The sequence below is a fragment of the Nicotiana tabacum genome, chromosome 4 (genome assembly GCF_000715075.1).
Source record: "Nicotiana tabacum cultivar K326 chromosome 4, ASM71507v2, whole genome shotgun sequence".
In the NCBI taxonomy this organism is placed as follows: domain Eukaryota; kingdom Viridiplantae; phylum Streptophyta; class Magnoliopsida; order Solanales; family Solanaceae; genus Nicotiana; species Nicotiana tabacum.
In genome coordinates, this window is record NC_134083.1 from 40802851 (window position 1) to 40815176 (window position 12326).

The 12326-nt window shown below is 37.4% G+C and overlaps 1 long non-coding RNA gene across 1 annotated transcript; it reads left to right on the top strand.

Annotated features, from left to right (window-relative positions):
- The first annotated feature begins 7875 nt into the window (after nucleotides 1-7875).
- On the top strand, nucleotides 7876-12115 carry LOC142180286 (uncharacterized). The gene is made up of 3 exons (XR_012708640.1): nucleotides 7876-8199; nucleotides 10474-10561; nucleotides 11874-12115. It is a non-coding gene; the product is annotated as an uncharacterized LOC142180286 (long non-coding RNA).
- Nucleotides 12116-12326: the final 211 nt, after the last annotated feature.

Sequence of the window (12326 nt, forward strand, 5' to 3'; positions counted from 1 at the left end):
GTTACTTGAGCCCTAATACTCGTATATATGGTGATTTCCGTTGTTTAAACATGTAATTAGTTAAAATGAGGGGTTAGGGCTTGAGATTTTTGGAGGAGTAATTTAAGGATTTGAAGGACCAAACGATGTCGGATTTTTATGAATTTCATATGGTTAGACTCGTGAGTGAATGAGATTTCTAGTTTTGTAAATTTTTTCGGATTTCAAGACGTGGGCCCGGGGGCCGAGTTTGAGCCAATTTTGGGTTTTGGTCTAATTTTGTAGCTTTTCTTGTGGAATTCATTCCATTAGCGCGTATTGATGGTATTGTACTGATTGTGAATAGATTCAGAGCATTTGGAGGCTTAGTCCAGAGGCAAGAGCATTGTGGGGTAGAGATTTGACTGGTTCGAGGTAAGTAACAATTGTAAATCTAGTCCTGAGGGTAAAAAACCCCGGATTTTGTATCATTTTACTATTTTTAGTGACGCACATGCTAAGTGACGGGCGCGTGGGCGTGCACTGTTGGGGATTGTGACTTGGTCCATCCCATAGCAATTGTAAAGTTGCATACTTTGTTGAAACTATATGATACTTATATGTTTTAGAAAGAGTTTCTATAAATTGGGCTGAATGCCATGTTTGGGCCTGGTGCCAGTGTTGTTTGGACCCTTAGGGGCCTTTTCTTACTATCCTCTCATTGTTTTCGATTGAAAATCTATACTCAGTCATGGTTATACTTGTTTACTGCATAACTCAGTTTTATGACTCTATTTTGATGCATATAAATGTTGTTTTGGGCTGAATGCCCTATTTTTATTGAAATGCCTGAGTGGCTTGAGAGGTTTATGACTGAGTGACGCCGAGGGCCTGATTTGTGAGGATATTTATGGGATCGGGCTGCATGCCGCAGCATGTTGCATATTTATAGGATCGGGCTGCACGCCGTAGCATGTTTGATATCGGCCGAGGGCCTGAGTGATTTATGCCATGTTTTGGCTTGATATAGATCTTGGGCTGAAGGAGCCACTCCGGAGTCTGTACACACCCCTAGTGAGCGCTGGTACCTACTGAGTGCGAGTGCCGAGTGTTGAGCGACTGGGAGGCATGAGTGATTGTGAGGTATGCCCGAGTGGCAAGAGTGATTATGAGGTATGCCCGAGTGGCACTAGTGACTGTGAGGTTTGCCCGAGGGGCTGTATATGAGTGATGTTTTGCCCGAGGGGCTGTTTATGATTTCATCATTTTTCCTCACCTTTGCATTTTTCCTCTGTTTGAAAACTGTTGAAAAATATCTTTAAATGATTTTTACTGGAACTGGGTTTAAACAAGATGTTTTGATTCAAATCCTGATTTTAAAAGCATGTGGTATTTTACTGAGATTTCCTGATATGAACGTTATATGCTTTATTGCTCGTCACTACTTCTCAGTATTTATTTATTGTTGTAACTTACTGAGTTGGCGTACTCACGTTACTCTCTGCACCTTGTGTGCAGATCCAGGTGTAGCTGGACACGGTAGCGGTTGTTGATTGTTCTGATTGCAGATTTTCTCGGGGATACAAAGGTAGCTATCTCGCGATCGCAGCCCTGCTCTTCTCTCTCTTATCTTCCTCTAGTTGTATTTAGCTATTTTCCAGGCCGAGTTAGCCTTGATATTATTAGAAAGATTGTAATAGATGCTCATGACTAGTGACACCCCGATGTCGGGCTTTTCCTTCCGCACTTTTATTTTGATTGGAACTCCCTTACGAAGGTTTTTGTGTTAAATAACATTGAAATTATCTTTGAAATGAAAATATCGGTTTGTTTTGGAAATGAGTCAGCTTGCCTAGTTCCACCATACGCGCCATCATGACAGGGGTATGTTTGGGTCGTGACAGATGATTTTGGAACTGAGCATATGTTCGAATCGGGTTTTGGACAACCCGGGAGCGTTTCAGCGCTTAATAGTGAAAATCAACTATTAGAAGGTTTAATGTTCTTTAAATTTGGTTTGGAGTAGGTTTTGGAGTAATTGAGGTCAGTTTGGAATTCCGAGCTTGAGAAAAGCTCTGTATGGTGATTTAAGACTTGCACGCAAAATTTAGTGTCATTCCGAGTAGTATAAATATATTTCGACTCGTTCGTAGTAAGTTTGAAGAATTTGAAATTTCTAAGTTGAATCAATTTGGTTTGGGGGTATGATTCTTAGTTTTGATGTTGTTTTACACGTTCTGAGGGTTCGAGCGAGTCCGTTTTATGATTTCAAACTTGTTGGTATGTTTGGGCGAGGTCCCAGGGTGTTAACCGAACGAGGCTCAGATCAATTTTGGACTTTGGAGTAGCACCTGAAGCTTCCAGCTTCTGCTGCAACCGCACTTGCGCTTGGACAGCCGCAGGTGCGAGCCTGCAGGTGCGTGGACAACACCGCAGAAGCGGACTGGGCGCAGATGCGACGTACAGGTCGTAGAAGCGGACTCGGAGATATGAGCCGCTAACCGCAGAAGCGACGAGGCCGGCTTAGGGGGAAGCCATATCTGCGATGTCTTTTCCGCAGAAGCGGAGCCGCATATGCGAAAGGGTTGTTTGGCAGAACCCTTAAAGAACGGGAAAACAACCATTTTTGCCCATTTTCCTTCATTCTTGGGCGATTTTGGAGCTCTTTGAGAGGGGATTTCAACTAGCAACTTGAAGGTAAGTTAATTCTACACACTTTGAGTTAAATACATAGATTATGGAAAGATTATAACCTGTAAATTTTGGAAATCAAGGGTTTAGATGAAAAACCTTGATTTTTATAAAAATGAGATTTGAACCACGAAAATGGTTATGGAATTGGATGGAAATTGTATATTTGAGTTCTTGATATTATGGGTAACGATTTCCTCCGAAAGTTTTTGGAATCCGGGCACGTGGGCCTGGGGTAAATTTTAGGAATTTTACCATTTTGGTAGGATAATTTATTTAATAGTCCACTTTCGAATTATTGAGCATGTATTAATTATTTTATATAGCTTTTGGATAGTTTCAAAGTTTTCGGCATCCAATTGAGATTTTAACGCGACATTTTAATCAGGAAGTAGACTTTGAGACAAGGTAAGCCTCTTGTCTATCCTTGTAAGAGGAAATTTATCCTATAGGTGATTTAAATTAATAATTGTTGCTAATTGTGGGGGCTATGTACGCACGGGGTGACGAGAGTCCGTGCGTAGCTACTAATTATGCTATGTCCGGGTAGTTTTAGGACTCAAATCATGAATTACTTGTGATAATTGCATCTTTTATTTAAATAAATTACCGGAATTTTATTATGATTTGTTAGAGGAAATAGTAAAAGAACGAAATTTCTTATACTAGAATATTTGTGTAAATTATTTAATTGTTAACAGAAATTATGCATCCTTATGTGTTAGCTTTATAATAACTTCTCATTTTGGAGGTTCATAAGAAAATGTCCTCCTTTCTTGTGGAGCAGGCCGAACGTCTCAGCCATATAGATGCATTTATGGATCGTGTCGCACGTCCCTCGGCAGTGTACACGACACTCTGGATCGGGTCATACGACCGTGACAGAAATTGTGCCTAATAATAATAATTACATGATACCTTGATATTTTAATTGCAACTTGTGAAGTTAATTGATAAATTAAAAATTATTAAAATTTAATGAATTAATTATTTCTGTTGTTAAGGGAATTATTGTTGTTCACATAAATCATGCTTATTTAAATATTCTATTTTTAAAATTTATTGACCCATAGTGAGTGTCAAAGTCGACCTCTCGTCACTACTTCTTCGAGATTAGGCTTGATACTTAATGGGTACACATTGTTTATGAACTCATGCTACGCTTGCTGCACTTTTTGTGCAGGACCTGAGACAGGTGCTATCGGCAGACCTATCGGCGCGCACCCACGTTATCCAGGGGCTTAGTGGTGAGCTCTCTTTCTGAGCCGTTCTGCAGCAACTAGTGCCTCTTCATATATTTGTATTCTGCCTATTTTATTTTAGACAGTATTTAGAATTTTGTATAATCTACTAGATGCTCATACACTTGTGACCAGGTCTTGGCACACACACTAGTAGAATTTTGGATTTAATTCGATGCCGAAAATTCCAAGGCCTTTTTCGATGTCGCGTTTGATTCTGGAAATTTTCCAAACATGAAAGTTGTAGCCCTTTGATTCTAGTTTCTATAATGATAAACTATTAATAATTCATACATTTGTACAAAAAGTTATGATCGATTGACTGAAGCTAGTACTGCAGATTTTGGCTACAACAGTGTGCATCGCCAGAAATTTCTGTTGCACAGGGCTTTGGGAGCTTATATCTCGCAATCTATAAGGAATTGGGCGATGAGGAAAACATGAAAGTTGTAGCCCTTTGTATCTAGCTTACATATATTTAAACTGTTTGGCAGTTGGGTTTGAGTACAAGAAGTTATGGTTGATACACTATAGGCTACCGGGGAAGAGTTTTGGAAGAGTTTGATATTTTCAGCATGTGCATGTAATGATCCAAAGGTCCATTTTTAGTTCTAGAGATCGAAATTAGATTTCGAGACTTCCGAGATTTTGATAATGAATTATAGGAGTGATCTGGAAAGTTTGGTCTAATTTCATCAAGTTGCGATTGGATTTTTAGTGCGAAACATGAGTTAATCGTTAACAAGCAAAATTGGTATCGCATTGAGCAAATGAACTCCGAATTAAGTTTCGATTGAACGACTAGGTTCATATTATTATTTGTGATTCATATGAACAAGAATCATCGAATTCCAATTTTGTATGATGGAGTTAGAGCCTTCTTAGTGAAAAAATTATTGTTGGTGCAAGCAAGTTCTGGTGTGGACTTTTAGTGAAGAAAAATTGACTTTTAGTGACGGATGAGCAGCAACTTAAAAACCAAAAATGGTCATTTCCTTCATTTCGTTTTTGGATTTTTGGAGCACGGTTCTTGGGCGATTTTGAGGATTTCTTCACGACTTCGACTTAGGTAAGTGTCATATATCCAAAAGTGATTATATTTCATAAATCCATGGTTATATTCATCATTTATTTCGGATTTAAATTGAAGAAATCAAGATTTTTGCAAAACTTTCCAAGAACGAAAATTTTATATTTGGAGGTCGAGTTGCTATCGAAATTTAATAAAATTTATATGGGTGGACTCGTAATTGAATGGGTTATCGGATTTTGTGAGCTTTGTCGGATTTCGAGATGTGGGCCCCACAGGTAATTTTTGAGTTAAATTTCGGATTTTGTTGGAAAATTATTATTTTCATATGGAATTAATTCCTATAATTAGTATTGACTGAATTGAATTAATTTGGATAGATTTGAGCTGTCCGGAGGTCAATTCAAGCAAGAAGGCAATTTTGGAATAACGGCCTAACTTCAAAAAGGTAAGTATCTTGCCTAACCTTGTGTGGGGGAATTTTCCCTAGGCATTGAGTCTTATGTGAAAATTGTGTGATTGGAAAATCATGTACGTGGGGTGATGAGTACGTACTTGGTTTATATGTACAAACTATATCGGTTAAAAATTTGTAGACACCCTTATGTATTAAATTGGAAAATCATTTAAATTTTGTAAATCCTTGATTTGTCATGCCTCATTCTTTGTTTGTTGAGTTTGTATTTATATGATAATTTGGTGTGATTACGACTTGGAATTTTATGAGAATTTCGTGTGTTTGTTGATTTGATATTTCCTGGAAATAATTATATTATGGATTTTTACGTATGCAAATAATGTATTAAATAAGTTTATATTGAGGTACTAATATATTTTTCAAAACTTTGGACTAAAGAAGGTGGTGTGTCATGCTGAGTTAATTTTCCTTCATTGTTGTTGTTTTCGAGGTTTATATACGTTGTGTGGAGCCTTGGGCTATTTGCTGTGAAATTAATTGATTTTGTTGCATCTTTGGAATTGGTTGTGGCCGATGGGCAATTTATAATATGAATTGTTGTTTCGTGTTATCGTGATAATATTCGTGTAAATTGTTGTGTGATTTAGGTTACTGTTATGCGGCGGATAAGGGTGGCATTTCACTGTTGATATTATGTGGGTATAACGGTGGCATTTCACTATGGTTATGTGTGTTGGGATATTGTCTGGGCAGAGCGATAAGGGTGGCTATTAAACGGAGCGACAAGGGAAGCTAATATAGAAGCGATAAGGGTGGATATTATAGGAGTGATAAGGGTGGCTATTGTCAGGGATGATATGTGATGATGTGGAGTTATTGCGTTGGTAATTTTTATGTGATGTTGTGATTTTCCTTGTGTTTATTTTTATATCTTATGCAATTTGTCTTGTTGTTTCGGTAAACTTGATAATAGTCTGTTCTATGTTGAAACTGGGAGCTTGTGGCTATTGCCAAGCGGATTATGAACTGAAATGTGGGCACGAGGTGGCGTGAGTAAATAATGATGATATCGGCACGTGAATTGTCCATGCAGTTGTGATATGAAATATGGGCGCGAGGTGCCGTGGTTAAATGATGATGATATTGACATGTGAGTTTTCCGTGCGGTTGTGATAGAGAAACTGGCACGAGGTGATATGAAAGTGGGCTGAGACCCGTATTTTATGATTTTGAAATGAGGTGTCACAGGGTGACTTTTATTCGAAAGATATTTATTTGAAAAATTATATTTGAAAGAGATTTATTTGAAGAATTATATTTGAAAGAGATTTATTTGAAAGAATTATATTTGAAAAATATTTATTTGAAGGGAGTATATTTGAAATGTATTTATTGAAAAGTATTATATCCTGAAAGATTTATGTTTGAAGGACTAGATTAATTGGTTGTACTTGTATTTATTATTTGTTGAGCAATATTAATGGTGCTCTTGTTGCCATGTTGTGTAGATCACTGGTTGATTAGTGTTTCCATTATTGTTATTTGTTTCCTATTATTTTTGTATACTATATTGTATAGGTTATTAGACCAGTGAGTGTCTTGACTGTACTTTGTCACTACTCCATCGAAGTTAGTCTTGATACTTACTGGGTACTGACTGTGGTGTACTCATACTACACTTTTGCACATTTTTGTGCAGAGCCAGTTATTGGAGATATCGGACTCGATCAGAGTTAAAGCGTGATCGCAAGGACTCAAGGTAGATTTGCTTGGTCGTCCCAGTCCCTTGGAGTCTTTCCATTTTATTGTACTGTTAATTATTAATCAAACAGTATTGAGTATTCGATCCTTGAGATCATTCCATGTATTCACTTAGAGTTCGTGACTCAGTATTACCAGTCTTGGGAGGTTTTCATAATTGTTTCCGTTATTTATTTTTGGCACCTGTGTTGAATTAAAAACAAAATGGCTTGAAATGTAATTGTAATTGGCTTACCTTGTTTTAGAGACTAACTGTCATCACGACGCCTGTGGTGGGATTTTGGGTTGTGACAGTTCCCCTTGAATTTTAGGGATGCGTGTACCGTTAACAGTGTTATCTGCCATTTCTTTTGTGATTTTTGCCAAGACAAAATAATCAAACACGGTAGTAATAAAGGCAAGGATCAATTTAATCGCATGGTTGTCTAGGCCCCACGGTGTGCGCCAAACTATTTACCCGTAAATCGGTACAGTTGAATTTGTTCGTGGTTTCTAGAGAAGTGAATACTTAACCTTAGAATGTAGATTGAACTACAGAGCTGATGATTCCGGGAACAGGTTTTCCAGGCACAACAATAATGAGATCAAATGCGAGAGAATAAAATTATATTAAAATATTGTATAGAATGTAGTGTAAGTTAACCAGAAAATTCATGTCCTTTACAATGATAACTGGTACCCACTTCGAAACAAACGTCACTTTGTGAATGTGATTGATTTTTGCTCGTGTTTGAATTTGAGGTTTCAGACCGAAAAGCTAAGAAGATAAGATAAATCACAGTTGCACCACAAACTGAGATAAGATCAATCACGTACAATTGCATTAACCTATCTAATATTCATCCTAAGTCCACGCTCAGACGAATTAGTGATTGTGATTAAGAAGTGAAACAAGCGAGCAAAAGAACCATCTTTAAGTTTTTATCATATATTCAACCAAGCAAATTAAATCTCCTTGACCTTGGCACAACAAGCAGTTCTCGGATCCGAAGGTGTTAAATTTAAACTTGCCAGCCGCCAGGACTCGAGTACAAAGGAGAGAGACAGACAGGGAGATTGGACCCTCTGGGATTTCAAGAGACAGGTGTTATTACAAAGAGGTGAATTTAGAATTTTGACGGATTCTATCTTTAAGTTTTTATCATAAATTCATTACAAAACAATTCTTACAATTTTAGTGATGTTTAAAAATATATACCTATACTCAATATAAAAATTGTTGTGATTATTGAATCACGCTACATCATTCGCTGCTATTAATTTTAACTAGTTTTTCTATACGTGCGTTGTATGTGTACGTCAAAAAATGCAGGACATCGTTTTTCACTTTAATATTACAAATTATACAACAATATTGTACGTGTATCCTTTTATTAACCGATCTGCAATATCTTTTGAAGAATGGATTAGAATGGATGTAATCCTGTATGATCACTCCAAACTCGTAATTATTTTCTGCATCATGGATGTATATTTCTTTTATTTGATTTTATTGTTTGTAATTTTTTATTGTCACATCTTGGCCAAGCATCTCAAATTCCATGTATAAGATGATGAAATACATGCTTGCTTTTAAAAATTTTATTTTCTATAAAATATTCGCCCAAATAAATTTCTCACACAAATTCATTTATATAATTAAACGAATACAATACACCTCCACACACACAATAATATAGACATTTAACCCCATTATTTAAGTGTTAAGTGTTAACATGAAACCCAATAACTCAAAAATATATATTATGTTCCTTATAACAAAGAGGCATCAAATTTATTTAAGGTCTTCAACCTTTAATAAAAAAACCGGAGTAATTTCTAAATATATTAGAGTAACTTTATTTGATGATTATTTAATTTTAAAGTATTAAGATTGTCTAATTCATATTTTACACACTTGCAAATTATTCTCTATAAGAATTCATAATGTATGTAATCATAGTGTAAGCCAACTCATCTTCATTTTAGTAAGGAAAAATAAGTAAAGTTTTTAAATATATATGATGTCTAACATTGTAAGGAGTCTCGCGGTGAGGTTTTGGAAGGAATTGGAACACTTAATTCCAAGGTTTAAAACTTAAGTTAAAATAGTGACCGGATGCGGACTTATGCGTAAATAACCTCGGATTCGAATTTTGATAATTTCAATAGCTCTGTATGGTGATTTTGGACTTAGGAGCGTGTCCGAAAAATTCTTTGGAGGTCCGTAGTGGAATTAGGCTTGAAATGTCGAAAGATGAATTTTTGGGAAGTTTGACCGGGCGGTTGACTTTTTGATATCGAGGTCGAAATTTGATTCTGGAAATTTGAATAGGTCCGTAATGTGAAAAGTGACTTGTGTGCAAAATTTGAGGTCAATCGCACGTGATTTGATAGGTTTCGGCGTCGTTTGTAGAATTTAAAAATTTATTAGGCTTGAATCCGTGTGTAGTTCGTATTTTTGAGGTTGTCAGGTATGATTTGAGGTTTCGAGTAGGTCCGTGTTATGTTATGAGACTTGTTGATATAATTGGTTGAGCACCCGAGGGCCTCGGGTGAGTTTCAGATGGTTAACGGATTGATTTTTGAATTTGGAAGACTGCTGGAACTGAAGCCTTCTGGTGTAATCGCACCTGCGGAAAAGTAGTTGCAGGTGCGAGCTCGCAAGTGCGAGCAGGGGTGCGCTAAAGCGAGGTGTGCAGGTGCGGAAGATGCGTCGCAGGTGCGGAATCGCACTTGCGCGAGAAGGAGCACAGATGCGGGGAGAGGGCTGTGAGGCATTGGTCGCAGGTGCGAGGGAAAATTCCGCACCTGCGTGAGCGCAGATGCGGACGGATGCGTGCAGAAGCGGAAACTGAGCAGGCAAGTGGAATCCGCAAATGCGACATTTTTCTCGCACAAGCGGATGCGCAGGTGCGCAAATCTTGTCCGCAGATGCGGAAATCGCTGGGGCAGAACCTTAAAATTCGAGGGTTCAACATTTTCACCCATTTTTGAATTTTGGAGCTCGGGTTGGGCGATTTTGGAGAGAAAATTTTTCACACAACTTGGGGTAAGTGCTCTTAACTCCCTTGTGATTATATTTCATGAATCAATCTTCATTTTTGGTGTAAGATTATTGAATCTTCAAGAGAACTAGAAGGAAATTTCTATAATGTCACAAAATAAATTTTTCAAGTTTGAATACTGATTTGGAGTCGGATTTGAGTGAAATTAGTATGGTTGAGCTTGTAATTGGATTGGTTATCGTATTTTGTGAGTTTCGTCGGATTTCGAGATGTGGGCCCCACGGATGATTTTTGGGGCGCAATTTCGGATTTTTGGAAAATATTAGTATTTTGATATGAAATTAATTTCTATAAATTGTGTGGACTGAATCAAATTAATTGTGGTAGATTTGAACCATTCGGGAGTTGATACGCGCATAATGAAATTTCTGGAGCATTGTTTAGCTTGTTCGGCATTGGATTTGGCTTGTTCGAGGTAAGTAACTCTTCTAATCTTGGAGTTGAGGGTATGAACCCTGAATATATGTATTTTGTGAATTGTTGGGAGGTGACGCACATGCTAGGTGACGGGCGTGTGGGCGTGCACTATAGAAATTGTGACATAATTATTTATGTGGAATTTTATAGTTAAATAATCTTGGCATTTTCCATGTTGTTTTATGTGTTAAAGAAATTGAGTTGAAAAGCATATTAAAAATTATGTTGAGGCTATGTGCCAGTATTATTGGGACCCACAGAGGTCATATTGCTGTGAATTATTTATTTTAAATTGAAAATTCATACTCAGTCACATTCATTTCATTGCATATCATATCTCAGTCTCTGTTGTTATTTATTGATACATCATATCATCATTTTTGGGCTATTTTTTATGACATTGTTAGCCCGAGAGACTGGAGAGATCGATGACTGAGTGAGGCCGAGGGCCTGATTGTGAGGATGAGTATGGATCGGGGTTGCCCGCCGGCAGCATACTTTATTATTATAGCACGTGAGTTGTCCGTGCAGATTATAGCGCTGGGGCTGAAGAAGTCCCTCCGGAGTCTGTACACATCGCCAGTGAGTGCAGGTACCTACTGAGTGCGAGTGCCGAGTGACGAGTGCTGAGTGACTGAGAGGCATGAGTGATTGTGAGGTATGCTCGAGTGGCAAAAGTGATTGTGAGGTATGCCCGAGTGGCAAGAGTGATTTTGAGGTATGCCCGAGTGGCACGAGTGACTGTGAGGTTTGCCCGAGGGGCTGTATATGAGTGATGTTCTGCCCGAGGGGCTGTTTATGATTTTTTTTCACTGAGTTGCATCGCATTGGCATGCACACATGACATACATGAATAGAGATGTATTTTTCCTCATGTTGTACAACATCACATTATTCATGATTTCTCACACATTTTGACAGATGGGCATAGTGATGCATTTGTTTTATACGGGTTATCTGGAAGGAAAATGAAACATCATATTTATTATTGAAAAAATTTTTGGAGAAATTTATTGTTTTCAAACTATTCATATAATTGGAAATTTCGGTAAACGATTTGGGTTTTCACTGATGTATTAGAAAGAAAGAACTACTATTTTTTTTGAAATTATTATTTGGCTGAGTATTTTATCCCTGAGTTACTTCTGGTATTATTTGCTTTATGTTGTTATGGATTGTTGTGGACTATTGGTTTTGGACCCGACCTTGGTGGAAGCTCGTCACTACTTTCAACCTACGGCTAGATTTGTTACTTACTCAGTACATGGGGTCGGTTGTACTGATACTACACTTCTGCATATTGCGTGCAGATGTTGGCTGATGTTGTTGCTGTGCTCGATGGTTGCGGGACTTGAAGATGTACATGCGTTCCTGTTGTAGCTGCCTCTTGTTCAGGGTAGCCTTAGATTTTATAAAAGCTTTGTTTATGTACTATTCAAACAGACTATGTATTTATTTCATTTCCGCTTTGTATACTCTATTCTTAGAAACTCATGATTTGTACTACTAGTTCTTGGGGATTATACAAGATTAAGACCTTTATTCACTTAAATTGCTTTAATAATTATTATTGAAATTGGATAGTTGATAATTGACTTACCTAACGGGTTTGATTATGTGCCATCACGACTAGTTGGATTTTGGATCGTGACAAACAAGCGTGCTTTCAACTTCATATAGTAAGATACCTACCTTTATCATTGTATGAAATGTCATGCCAAAATGTGATAGGGAAATAGAACCTGGTATTGATGCCTCTCTTC